Source organism: Coregonus clupeaformis, chromosome 25, assembly GCF_020615455.1.
Source record: "Coregonus clupeaformis isolate EN_2021a chromosome 25, ASM2061545v1, whole genome shotgun sequence".
NCBI lineage: Eukaryota > Metazoa > Chordata > Actinopteri > Salmoniformes > Salmonidae > Coregonus > Coregonus clupeaformis.
Genome location: NC_059216.1, coordinates 941,480 through 954,524, shown reverse-complemented (window position 1 = coordinate 954,524; position 13,045 = coordinate 941,480). Strand labels below are relative to the sequence as shown.

General features: G+C 45.7%; 1 protein-coding gene across 2 annotated transcripts in view; it reads right to left on the bottom strand.

Annotated features, from left to right (window-relative positions):
- The window catches only part of LOC121539141 (transcription regulator protein BACH2-like), a 46,886-nt gene extending 38,814 nt beyond the window's left edge, over positions 1-8,072 (bottom strand). Inside the window, exons 1-2 of one of the 2 annotated variants that reach the window (XM_041847415.2) lie at positions 7,963-8,067; positions 7,762-7,856 (exon numbers count right to left, since the gene is read on the bottom strand). The gene's annotated coding sequence lies outside the window, so the exon portion shown is untranslated. Of the gene's footprint in view, positions 1-7,761 lie in introns of both variants that reach the window. The other variant, XM_041847414.2, reaches the window with a different exon arrangement.
- Between the last annotated feature and the right edge of the window lie 4,973 nt (positions 8,073-13,045).

Genomic DNA, 13,045 nt, shown 5'->3' with positions numbered 1-13,045 from the left:
GACATCAGGCATTTTAGCACAGAATCTAAGGTTACCCATTTAGTACGGAATCTATCAATACAAGACATCACCTCATATGTTATTCTTCCACACACTGTCTGGCAGGCAGTCTTGAAGAATAGCCCCTTAGTATGTACAGAGTACAGACAGTACTGTGAGGTGCATGTATAATTTACAGTGTACAGCATAGTGAAAGTCAAGTGTGGGGTGTGACTGAGGGTGTATCAGGATTCCCCTTTGTCAGGAAAAGCGAATGGAGCGACGCCTCGCCTCCTCTCCTCTCCCCTTTACTACTCCCATCAACCCGTCCAAGGTGATGAGCACATACTGTCTCTGGGGACTTCAACCCGTCCAAGGTGATAAGGACAGACTGTCTCTGGGGACTTCAACCCGTCCAAGGTGATAAGGACAGACTGTCAATGGGGACTTCAACCCGTCCAAGGTGATAAGGACAGACTGTCTCTGGGGACTTCAACCCGTCCAAGGTGATAAGGACAGACTGTCTCTGGGGACTTCAACACGTCCAAGGTGATAAGGAAAGACTGTCTCTGGGGACTTCAACACGTCCAAGGTGATAAGGAAAGACTGTCTCTGGGGACTTCAACCCGTCCAAGGTGATAAGGACAGACTGTCTCTGGGGACTTCAACCCGTCCAAGGTGATAAGGACAGACTGTCTCTGGGGACTTCAATCCGTCCAAGGTGATAAGGACAGACTGTCTCTGGGGACTTCAACCCGTCCAAGGTGATAAGGACAGACTGTCTCTGGGGACTTCAATCCGTCCAAGGTGATAAGGACAGACTGTCTCTGGGGACTTCAACCTGTCCAAGGTGATAAGGACAGACTGTCTCTGGGGACTTCAACCTGTCCAAGGTGATAAGGACAGACTGTCTCTGGGGACGCCTGAGCGCCAGAGCGCACCGGGGCAGACAGAGCAAACTGTGGAGAGAAGGATGAATGTCCCTCTCTCTCCATCCATTACTTTCATTGTCTCTCTCTTTCTGTATTCTCGCTACCTTTAGCTTTCCCTCCTTTATGCACCTTGCTGCGTTATCGCTCTCTCTCTCATTATGTTCTCTTCCTCGCTCGCTCTCTCTCTCTCATTATGTTCTCTCTCTCTCTCTCTCATTATGTTCTTTCTCTCAATATGTTCTCTCTCTCTCCTTATGTTCTCTCTCTCTCAATATGTTCTCTCTCTCTCTCTCCTTATGTTCTCTCTCTCTCAATATGTTCTCTCGCTTTCTCTCTCATTATGTTCTCTCTCTCAATATGTTCTCTCGCTTTCTCTCTCATTATGTTCTCTCTCTCTCTCATTATGTTCTTTCTCTCAATATGTTTCTCTCTCTCGCTCATGTTCTCTCGCTCTCATTATGTTCTCTCTTCATTGCTCTCTCTCTCATTATGTTCTCTTCATTGCTCTCTCTCTCATTATGTTCTCTCTCTCTCATTATGTTCTCTCTTCATTGCTCTCTCTCTCATTATGTTATCTCTCTCTCATTATGTTCTCTCTCTCATTATGTTCTCTCTCTCATTATGTTCTCTCTCTCTCATTATGTTCTCTCTCTCTCTTTCATTATGTTCTCTCTCTCATTATGTTCTCTCTCTCTCATTATGTTCTCTCTCTCTCTCATTATGTTCTCTCTCTCTCATTATGTTCTCTCTCTATCGCTCTCTCTTTCTCTCAATATGTTCTCTCTCGCTTTCTCTCTCATTATGTTCTCTCTCTATCGCTCTCTCTACCTCTCTCTGTCTTTTTTCTCTCTCTCTTATGCCTGCTGTATTTACAACATTACATTTTACAGTAGTATTTGTGGTTTAATAGTTAAGTTGCTGAGAATACTGCTTAGAATAGTGAGGTAATATAAAACAGGTAGGTTATTTTGGGTCAGGTTCAGACTTGTGTTGATGTATTCATGAAATGCTGTAGCAGCCATCATGAATATTTCATTTTCACAAGTCATCAGTCATTTGCCACATTCTACTCAATTTAGGACTTTATCCTGTGTGTGTGTGTCAGTGAGAGAGTACTGACTATGCAGCATCCCATGATTTACTGTGTGTTCTTTGACTGGCTCTGGCAGACCGACAACAACTCAGGGTCATCCAAGTCCCACCTCCTCCTCCTTTCAAAACAATGATGTAAATCCGCTTCCCCAGAATCCGATGCTGTGCTAAAAATGTTCCACTGTCAAGTGTTTGAGTTACTGGTGCACCCAATCCCCCTTTTATTTTATTTATTTTTATTTCACCTTTATTTAACCAGGTAAGCCAGTTGAGAACAAGTTCTCATTTACAACTGCGACCTGGCCAAGATAAAGCAAAGCAGTGCGATAAAAACAACAACACAGAGTTACATATGGGGTAAAACAAAACAAAGTCAAAAATACAACAGAAATAAATATATATACAGTGTGTGGAAATGTAGCAAGTTATGGAGGTAAGGCAATAAATAGGCTATAGTGCAAAATAATTACAATTAGTATTAACACTGGAATGATAGATGTGCAAGAGATGATGTGCAAATAGAGATACTGGGGTACAAATGAGCAAAATAAATAACAATATAGGGATGAGGTAGTTGGGCGGGCTAATTTCAGATGGGCTGTGTACAGGTGCAGTGATCGGTAAGGTGCTCTGACAACTGATGCTTAAAGTTAGTGAGGGAGATAAGTGTCTCCAGCTTCAGAGATTTTTGCAATTTGTTCCAGTCATTGGCAGCAGAGAACTGGAAGGAATGGCGGCCAAAGGAGGTGTTGGCTTTGGGGATGACCAGTGAGATATACCTGCTGGAGCGCATACTACGGGTGGGTGTTGCTATGGTGACCAATGAGCTAAGATAAGGCGGGGATTTGCCTAGCAGTGATTTATAGATGGCCTGGAGCCAGTGGGTTTGGCGACGAATATGTAGTGAGGACCAGCCAACAAGAGCGTACAGGTCACAGTGGTGGGTAGTATATGGGGCTTTGGTGACAAAACGGATGGCACTGTGATAGACTACATCCAATTTGCTGAGTAGAGTGTTGGAGGCTATTTTGTAAATGACATCGCCGAAGTCAAGGATCGGTAGGATAGTCAGTTTTACGAGGACATGTTTGGCAGCATGAGTGAAGGAGGCTTTGTTGCGAAATAGGAAACCGATTCTAGATTTAACTTTGGATTGGAGATTCTTAATGTGAGTCTGGAAGGAGAGTTTACAGTCTAACCAGACACCTAGATATTTGTAGTTGTCCACATACTCTAGGTCAGACCCGTCGAGAGTAGTGATTCTAGTCGGGTGGGCGGGTGCAAGCAGCGTTCGGTTGAAGAGCATGCATTTAGTTTTACTAGTGTTTAAGAGCAGTTGGAGGCTACTGAAGGAGTGTTGTATGGCATTGAAGCTCGTTTGGAGGTTTGTTAACACAGTGTCCAATGAAGGGCCAGATGTATACAAAATGGTGTCGTCTGCGTAGAGGTGGATCTGAGAGTCACAAGCAGCAAGAGCGAGGTCATTGATATACACAGAGAAAAGAGTCGGCCCAAGAATTGAACCCTGTGGCACCCCCATAGAGACTGCCATAGGTCCAGACAACAGGCCCTCCGATTTGACACATTGAACTCTATCAGAGAAGTAGTTGGTGAACCAGGCGAGGCAGTCATTTGAGAAACCAAGGCTATTTAGTCTGCCAATAAGAATGCGGTGGTTGACAGAGTCGAAAGCCTTGGCCAGGTCAATGAAAACGGCTGCACAGTACTGTCTATTATCGATCGCGGTTATAATATCGTTTAGGACCTTGAGCGTGGCTGAAGTGCACCCATGACCAGCTCGAAACCGGATTGCATAGCGGAGAAGGTACGGTGGGATTCGAAATGGTCGGTGATCTGTTTGTTAACTTGGCTTTCAAATACTTTTGAAAGGCAGGGCAGGATGGATATAGGTCTGTAACAGTTTGGATCTAGAGTGTCACCCCCTTTGAAGAGGGGGATGACCGCGGCAGCTTTCCAATCTCTGGGGATCTCAGACGTTACGAAAGAGAGGTTGAACAGGCTAGTAATAGGGGTTGCGACAATTTCGGCGGCTAGTTTTAGAAAGAAAGTGTCCAGATTGTCTAGCCCAGATGATTTGTAGGGGGTCCAGATTTTGCAGCTCTTTCAGAACATCAGCTGTCTGGATTTGTGTGAAGGAGAAGCGGGAGGGCATGGGCAAGTTGCAGCGGAGGGTGCAGAGCTGGTGGCCGGGGTAGTGGTAGCCAGGTGGAAAGCATGGCCAGCCGTAGCAAAATGCTTGTTGAAATTCTCGATTATTGTAGATTTATCGGTGGTGATAGTGTTTCCTAGCCTCAGTGCAGTGGGCAGCTGGGAGGAAGTGCTCTTATTTTCCATGGACTTTACAGTGTCCCAAAACATTTTGGAGTTAGTGCTACAGGATGCAAATTTCTGTTTGAAAAAGTTAGCCTTTGCTTTCCTAACTGCTTGTGTATATTGGTTCCTAACTTCCCTGAAAAGTTGCATATCGCGGGGGCTATTTGATGCTAATGCAGTACGCCACAGGATGTTTTTGTGCTGGTCAAGGGCAGTCAAGGGCATGTTTATTTAAGATTGAGAGGAAATTACTTTTAAAGAACAACCAGGCATCCTCTACTGACGGAATGAGATCTATATCCATCCAGGATACCTGGGCAGGTCAATTAGGAAGGCCTGCTCGCTGAAGTGTTTTTGGGAGCGTTTGACAGTGATGAGGGGTGGGCGTTTGACCGCGGACCCGTTACGGACGCAGGCAATAAGGCAGTGATCGCTGAGATCCTGGTTGAAGACAGCGGAGGTGTATTTAGAGGGTAAGTTAGTCAGGATGATATCTATGAGGGTACCCATGTTTACGGATTTAGGGTTGTACCTGGTAGGTTCGTTGATAATTTGTGTGAGATTGAGGGCATCTAGTTTAGATTGTAGGATGGCCGGGGTGTTAAGCATATCCCAATTTAGGTCACCAAGCAGTACGAACTCTGAGGATAAATGGGGGGCAATCAATTCACATATGGTGTCCAGGGCACAGCTGGGAGCTGAGGGGGGTCTGTAGCAAGCGGCAACAGTGAGAGATTTATTTCTGGAAAGGTGGATTTTTAGAAGTAGAAGCTCAAACTGTTTGGGCACAGACCTGGATAGTATGATAGAGCTCTGCAAGCTATCTCTACAGTAGATTGCAACTCCACCCCCTTTGGCAGTTCTATCTAGACGGAAAATGTTATAGTTGGGGATGGAAATTTCAGAATTTTTGGTGGCCTTCCTAAGCCAGGATTCAGACACTGCTAGAACATAAGGGTTGGCGGAGTGTGCTAACGCAGTGAATAACTCAAACTTAGGAAGGAGGCTTCTGATATTTACGTGCAGAAAACCAAGGCTTTTACGGTTACAGAAGTCAACAAATGATAGCTCCTGGGGAGTAGGAGTGATACTGGGGGGCTGCAGGGCCTGGGTTAGCCTCTACATCACCAGAGGAACAGAGGAGGACTAGAATAAGGATACGACTAAAGGCTTTAAGAACTGGTCTTCTAGTGCGTTGGGTACATAGAATAAAGGGGGCAGTTCTCCGGGCGTTGTAGAAAAGATTCAGGGCATTATGTACAGAAAAGGATATGGAACGATATGAGTACAGTTGAGGTAACCCTAAGCGTTGGGTAACAATGAAAGAGATAGCATCACTGGAGGCACCGATTGAGCCGGTCTCGGCGTGTATGGGGGGTGGAACAAAGGAACTATTTGAGGCAGTTTGAGAGGGACTAGGGGTTATACAGTGAAATTGTATAATAAGAACTAACCCAAACAGCAATAGGCAAGGCATAATTGACATGGGAGAGAGGCATAAAGCAATCACAGGTGTTATTAGAGAGAGCTAAGACAACAACTGGTAATAGCGATAAAGTTTGGGCTGAGGCTAAACAGAATAAACAGGACAAGGTACCGTGTAAAGGAACAGTCCAGCAGGCATCAGCTGTGCAGCTGAGTGATCATAAGGTCCAGTGAACAGCAATATGTGAGTCCGAGAGCAGTTCAAATTGGTGCTTCAGCACAGCTAGCAGGGAGCACAGTTGTAGTTTGCGTGTGCTAGCGGGCCGGGGCTGGCAGATGGATCTTCGTGGTCGTCGCAACGGGAAGCCTGTTGAAACCACATCAGGCGATTTCGTCGGCAAACCAGTCGTGTTGGATCGGCGGGGCTCAGTGTCAACACTAGGAGGTCCCGTCCGGTTGACAGAGAGGTAGATAGCCGGGAGATGGGCCTGAGGCTAGCTCAAGGCTAACTGGTGCTTGCTATAGGGCAATGGTAATTAGCCAACAACAGGTTGCAGCTAGCTAGCTGGTTGCGATGATCCGGCGCTAGGGTCCAGTGATTCCGGCAGAAAGTCCGATAAGCTCTGGGTCGATAGCACGCTGTGCAGACTGGCCGACGAATTGTCCAGGCTAGAGCTAGAGCTGGCGGATAGTGTAGGCCACGGACAATGGTGAAGACGCTAACGGTGACTAATAGCAAGTAGCCATTCAGTTGCAGCTACACTAGTTTCAGCTTAAGGTTCTTGATGAAAGTTATAAAGAAATAATAGAATCCTTTCCACGTTGGGTGAGGCGGGTTGCAGGAAAGTATATTTAGTTAAAGAATGAAAAGTAAAAATTGAGAAATATATACAAAATAGACAAAAAATACAAGAAACGGGATATTTACACTAGGACAATGAATAAAACCGCGACCGCACTGCTACGCCATCTTGGAATAATGCAATATTATTTATGGTCCCATCATATGAGACCATAAACAAGGAAAGATAAGGGAAAGCAAATGAATTTATTAAGATCAGATGCAAGCAACAGGGAAGGGAGTTACACCACATTTCAGATTGAAAGATTACAATATTAGATGGCCAGAAGGGGTAGACCTAAGAGGAACATTTAGGTTCATGCATGGCACTGAAACTAAATCCATGATATTAAATCAAATTTGAATCAATCCATAAAAACATTAGGTCATTCAATCAGTGATTCAAAAAATTACAAATAAAATCCAGGCATTCATCTGCATTTGTTAAGATTTATTGTCAGCTGTAATTAGTGTTTGTAGCCTAACACGTGGGGAGCAGAGCGACATCTAGCCGTGACATAGTTATCTATGGAAATTCTCGTAGTAGCCTATTTCAATAGCTGAGCATATCACGCCGGTTTACTGACATCTAGCAAGAACAAAAAATGTCCGTGTGCAATCTATTTCCCTTTTTCGTGCGTTAAAATCAATATTGCATTATTCCAAGTCACTAAATCGTTGAAAACTCTTAATTCAATGTCTTTCTATAGCGGCCAAGGGCGGGAATACGAGCGACTCGATGTGATCCTTTGTCCCGCTCTGCTCCCCTTTCTGCAAAATGACAGTGCCCTTATCGTTATGAAAGCTCAAGTCATTTCGACCCTCGTTCGAAAAGACTCCCAACACAACAAAGCGCACTGTCACCGCTCTGCACAATGGGACGACCACCTCGTTGTATATATAGCAAAACGAAGGCTATTGGTGCGCTAAACTGATAATCCCAACAACAACAAAAAACACACGTCTCCATGCATAGTTAGGGTATGCATTACTATGTATGCTTTTACATCAACAAAGAATGTATGGGAAATCTAATGCATCAGCAGAAAATAATCACTGCAAATGGAAAAATGCAATAAAGGGAAAGGGACGCACGCTAATCCAAAACCATAATGTAATTAGATATAGGCCTAGGTAATAAAGCAACAATAAACTCACCTTAACTTTCCTGTTTTCTTGCACGTCAGCGCTCCGTCGGTCTCTTACAAATTAGATTGATTCCACATGGTGACTTCAGCAGCACCCACTCCAAACTGCTGAAAGCGTGTGTTTAGCAATAGTCATCAATATTTCGTATTATAACGTGTAAAGCGTGGTTGGGCCTACTCTGTGTTACGACTGCTCTTAAGTGAATGTTACCGTTTTGTCCCTTTGAAAAACAGCGTGCAGCTTCCTCCTCTGCTGTTTGTATCCCTCGTATGAAACGCTTTCTCCCAACTCTACGTTGTTGACATTCGAGCGCTGACGTCACCCTGTCCCTCATTCACAACATTGCGCTGTGCAGAAATTACGCCACAGCCCCGGTCGATTTGACATTTTACTCCAAATGGGGGGCGCACTTTGGATTGGTGAATTGCCTTTACAACCATGTCACCGTAAATCCCGTTATTAGCGTATAGAAGTGTGTGATTCACCTCGGAGCGAGGCACCGGAGGATAGCTAGGGATAATGAAGAGCCTACAAATTATGATCCTATGAACCACCATCAATAGGCTAAAATAACATCCTCTGGATACATATCATGCCAACAGGAAGCCATAAAAAAATATACAAACCACTACATTTTGAGAGCATAATTTAAGAATAATACATCTCACTGATGACATTTATTACCAATTTATTAACTGATTATCATCACTCAGAGAAAAACAATCCCATATTGCACATAATCAGCTTCCCAATGAGTAGATGCTCGTCAGACTCATTCACAGAAAGCATGATCTCATCCTGCTACAGATCCATGACTGACTGGCAGGCTGAACAGTAGCCAGCCTACTCTGAGTCAATATTCGCATTATAAAAAGGAATTCCCCTCTAGCACACCCACAAATTGGGGAAAACCCAATTGACCCCCATTGTAAAATAGCCGACTTGTCGATTTTATGTTACACAGAAATAACAAAACATACAGAAAAGCTGCTGTGTAATTCAATGTACATGTAACCTGGTAAAAAAAATCCAGACCTATGGTTCGCAATGCTCCCACGTAGGGAAACAGAGCCTGCGAGATGAGCCCTGTGTCTTCAGGCTATTCGGCGTGAGAGAGTGGGGAATGTTGGGATCTGGTAGGCCACACGTACAGTGGGGAAAAAAAGTATTTAGTCAGCCACCAATTGTGCAAGTTCTCCCACTTAAAAAAAAGAGAGAGGCCTGTAATTTTCATCATAGGTACACGTCAACTATGACAGACAAATTGAGAATTTTTTTCTCCAGAAAATCACATTGTAGGATTTTTAATGAATTTATTTGCAAATTATGGTGGAAAATAAGTATTTGGTCACCTACAAACAAGCAAGATTTCTGGCTCTCACAGACCTGTAACTTCTTCTTTAAGAGGCTCCTCTGTCCTCCACTCGTTACCTGTATTAATGGCACCTGTTTGAACTTGTTATCAGTATAAAAGACACCTGTCCACAACCTCAAACATTCACACTCCAAACTCCACTATGGCCAAGACCAAAGAGCTGTCAAAGGACACCAGAAACAAAATTGTAGACCTGCACCAGGCTGGGAAGCCTGAATCTGCAATAGGTAAGCAGCTTGGTTTGAAGAAATCAACTGTGGGAGCAATTATTAGGAAATGGAAGAAATACAACACCACTGATAATCTCCCTCGATCTGGGGCTCCACGCAAGATCTCACCCCGTGGGGTCAAAATGATCACAAGAACGGTGAGCAAAAATCCCAGAACCACACGGGGGGACATAGTGAATGACCTACAGAGAGCTGGGACAAAAGTAACAAAGCCTACCATCAGTAACACACTACGCCGCCAGGGACTAAAATCCTGCAGTGCCAGACGTGTCCCCCTGCTTAAGCCAGTACATGTCCAGGCCCGTCTGAAGTTTGCTAGAGTGCATTTGGATGATCCAGAAGAGGATTGGGAGAATGTCATATGGTCAGATGAAACCAAAATATAACTTTTTGGTAAAAACTCAACTCGTCGTGTTTGGAGGACAAAGAATGCTGAGCTGCATCCAAAGAACACCATACCTACTGTGAAGCATGGGGGTGGAAACATCATGCTTTGGGGCTGTTTTTATGCAAAGGGACCAGGACGACTGATCCGTGTAAAGGAAAGAATGAATGGGGCCATGTATCGTGAGATTTTGAGTGAAAACCTCCTTCCATCAGCAAGGGCATTGAAGATGAAACGTGGCTGGGTCTTTCAGCATGACAATGATCCCAAACACACCGCCCGGGCAACGAAGGAGTGGCTTAGTAAGAAGCATTTCAAGGTCCTGGAGTGGCCTAGCCAGTCTCCAGATCTCAACCCCATATAAAATCTTTGGAGGGAGTTGAAAGTCTGTGTTGCCCAGCGACAGCCCCAAAACATCACTGCTCTAGAGGAGATCTGCATGGAGGAATGGGCCAAAATACCAGCAACAGTGTGTGAAAACCTTGTGAAGACTTACAGAAAACGTTTGACCTGTGTCATTGCCAACAAAGGGTATATAACAAAGTATTGAGAAACTTTTGTTATTGACCAAATACTTATTTTCCACCATAATTTGCAAATAAATTCATTAAAAATCCTACAATGTGATTTTCTGGATTTTTTTTCCTCATTTTGTCTGTCATAGTTGACGTGTACCTATGATGAAAATTACAGGCCTCTCTCATCTTTTTAAGTGGGAGAACTTGCACAATTGGTGGCTGACTAAATACTTTTTTCCCCCACTGTAGTTATGTGTGTGGAAAACGTTTAATCACAGGTAAGACATTTACAGTGCCTTCGGAAAGTATTCATACCCCTTGATTTATTCCACATTTTGTTGTGTTACAGCCAGAATTCAAAATGGATTTTTCTCACTCATCTACACACAATACCCCATAATGACAAAGTGAAAACAAGTTTTTGGAAATGTTAGCACATTTTTGGAAAATGAAATACAGAAATATCTCATTTACATAAGTATTCACACCCCTGAGTCAATACATTGTAGAAGCGGTGATTACGTTATTGGCAGTGATTACAGCTTTGAGTCATCTTGGGTATGTCTGTATCAGCTTTGCACATCTGGAATTGGGGATTTTCTTTTATTCTTTCTTGGAGATTTTCGCAACCTCTGTTAAGTTAGATGGGAAGTATGTGTCACGACTTCCTCCGAAGCTGCCTCCTCTCCTGGTTCGGGCAGGCTTCGGCGTTAGTCGTCACCGGCCTTCTAGCCACTGCCGCTCCTCATCTCATCATTCCATTTGTTTTGTCTTGTTTATTACACACACCTGGTTCATATCCCCTCATCAATACCTATATAAGTGTTCCCTCTGCCCCCTTGTCTTTGTGTGTGATTGTTTATTGTGAGGATAGTGAAGCTCGGTTGCGCTCCTTGTATTTTGTATCGCCAGGTTATTTTCCCTGTGTGCCTTCTTGGTTCCAGTGAGACTGTTTTGCGCACTGGACTGTTTTGACGCATTATTGCGTAACTCTGTATTCCAGAATAAATCCTGTTACTCTGTGATTTACCCTCCTGCGCCTGACTCCTTTAAATCACCCTTCACAGAATCACACACCTGCCATGTAGTCAGCAGGAGAGGAGCACATGCCTGGAGTCGTGGCACGGGTCCGGGAGCATTCGACGATGCTAGCTAGCTTGGGAGAAGCGATGGATCGGGTTCTCCAGGTCGTCCAACGCCTGGAGAGGAGAGGACCCGATCTGTCGGGACCAGCTGGGTGACCGGATCCAGCCACCCACACCCCAGAGGGATCCATACATCCCAACCACGGGATTTCGACGGGACAGCTGCTCTCTGCCAGGGATTCCTCCTCCAACTGGAGCTATACTATTCATACATCAGCCCGGCCCCATCGGAGCGGGAGAAGGTGTCCGCCCTCGTCTCCTGCCTCTCGGGGAAAGCCCTGGAGTGGGCCAACGTGGTCTGGAATGAAGGAGGAGCCACGTTGGACAGCTATGGGGAGTTCTCTCGCCTCTTTCGGACTGTCTTCGATCACCCGCCCGAGGGTAGAGAGGCGGGCGAGCGGCTGGTCCACCAGAGGCAGGGGACGAGGACCGCGCAGGACCTCGCCCTGGAGTTCCGAACTCTAGCAGCTGGGTCCGGGTGGAACGAGCGGGCCCTCATCGACCACTTCTGGTGCCATCTATGGGAGGACGTCCGAAGGGAGCTAGCCTGCCGGGACACCATGTTGTCCTTCACTCAACTGGTGGACATGGCCATCCGGTTGGACAACCTGCTGGCGGCCAGAGGACGTCCTGGAGGGGGCCTGCCCGTTCCACTCCCTCTCCCAACCCGGATCACGAGCTGATGGAACTGGGTGGAGCGGCTATCCAGGAGAGCGGAGGACAACAGTGCCAGTGTCACTCTGGTGGCACGAGAGGACATTTCACTGCACGCTTTCGTCAGCGTTCCTTTGGGTCTGGAGGCGGCAGGCAGGGCACTATCGCGTCAAACCAGGTATCGAACACTCACACTCGTTCAGAGCCCTCTGCTGCGCACTGTACCCAACCCATCCACTTTAACTGATTACATTGTAGTTCCCCAGTGTAAGGCGCTGGTCGATTCAGGCGCAGCTGGGAACTTTATGGACAGGTGCCTAGACAAAGTCTAGGCATTACATTGATTCCCCTATCCATTTCACTCCCCATCAGAGCACTTGACAGTCGATCATTAGGGTCCGGGTTCGTTAGGGAGGTTACAGCACCAGTCACTATGGTTACGCACAAGACTCATCAAGAGCAAGTCACTTTTTTTATTATTAAGTCTCCTGATTTCCCTGTTGTGTTAGGTCTTCCCTGGTTAGCACTCCACAACCACACCTTTTCATGGCCGCAGAGGGTTCTTACGGGGTGGTCGTGAGAGGTCTGCGCCCTTGCATTGATTACCGATCACTGAACAAGGGGACGATACGATTTAGTTATCCTCTACCCCTCATTCCATCTGTGTTCGAGTCAATGCATGGGGCGCGCTTCTTCACAAAATTAGATCTCCGTAGTGCTTACAACCTGGTGCGAGTCCGAGAGGGGGACGAGTGGAAGACAGCTTTCAGCACAACCACGGGGCATTACGAATACCTGGTGATGCCTTACGGTTTGATGAATGCTCCATCCGTCTTCCAGTCCTTTGTGAACGAGGTGTTTCGGGACATGCTTGGTCGCGGTGTAGTGCTCTACATCGATGACATTCTGGTGTATTCCGCTACGCGCGCCGAGCATGTGTCCCTGGTTCGCAAAGTGCTGGCCCGACTGTTGGAACATTACCTTTA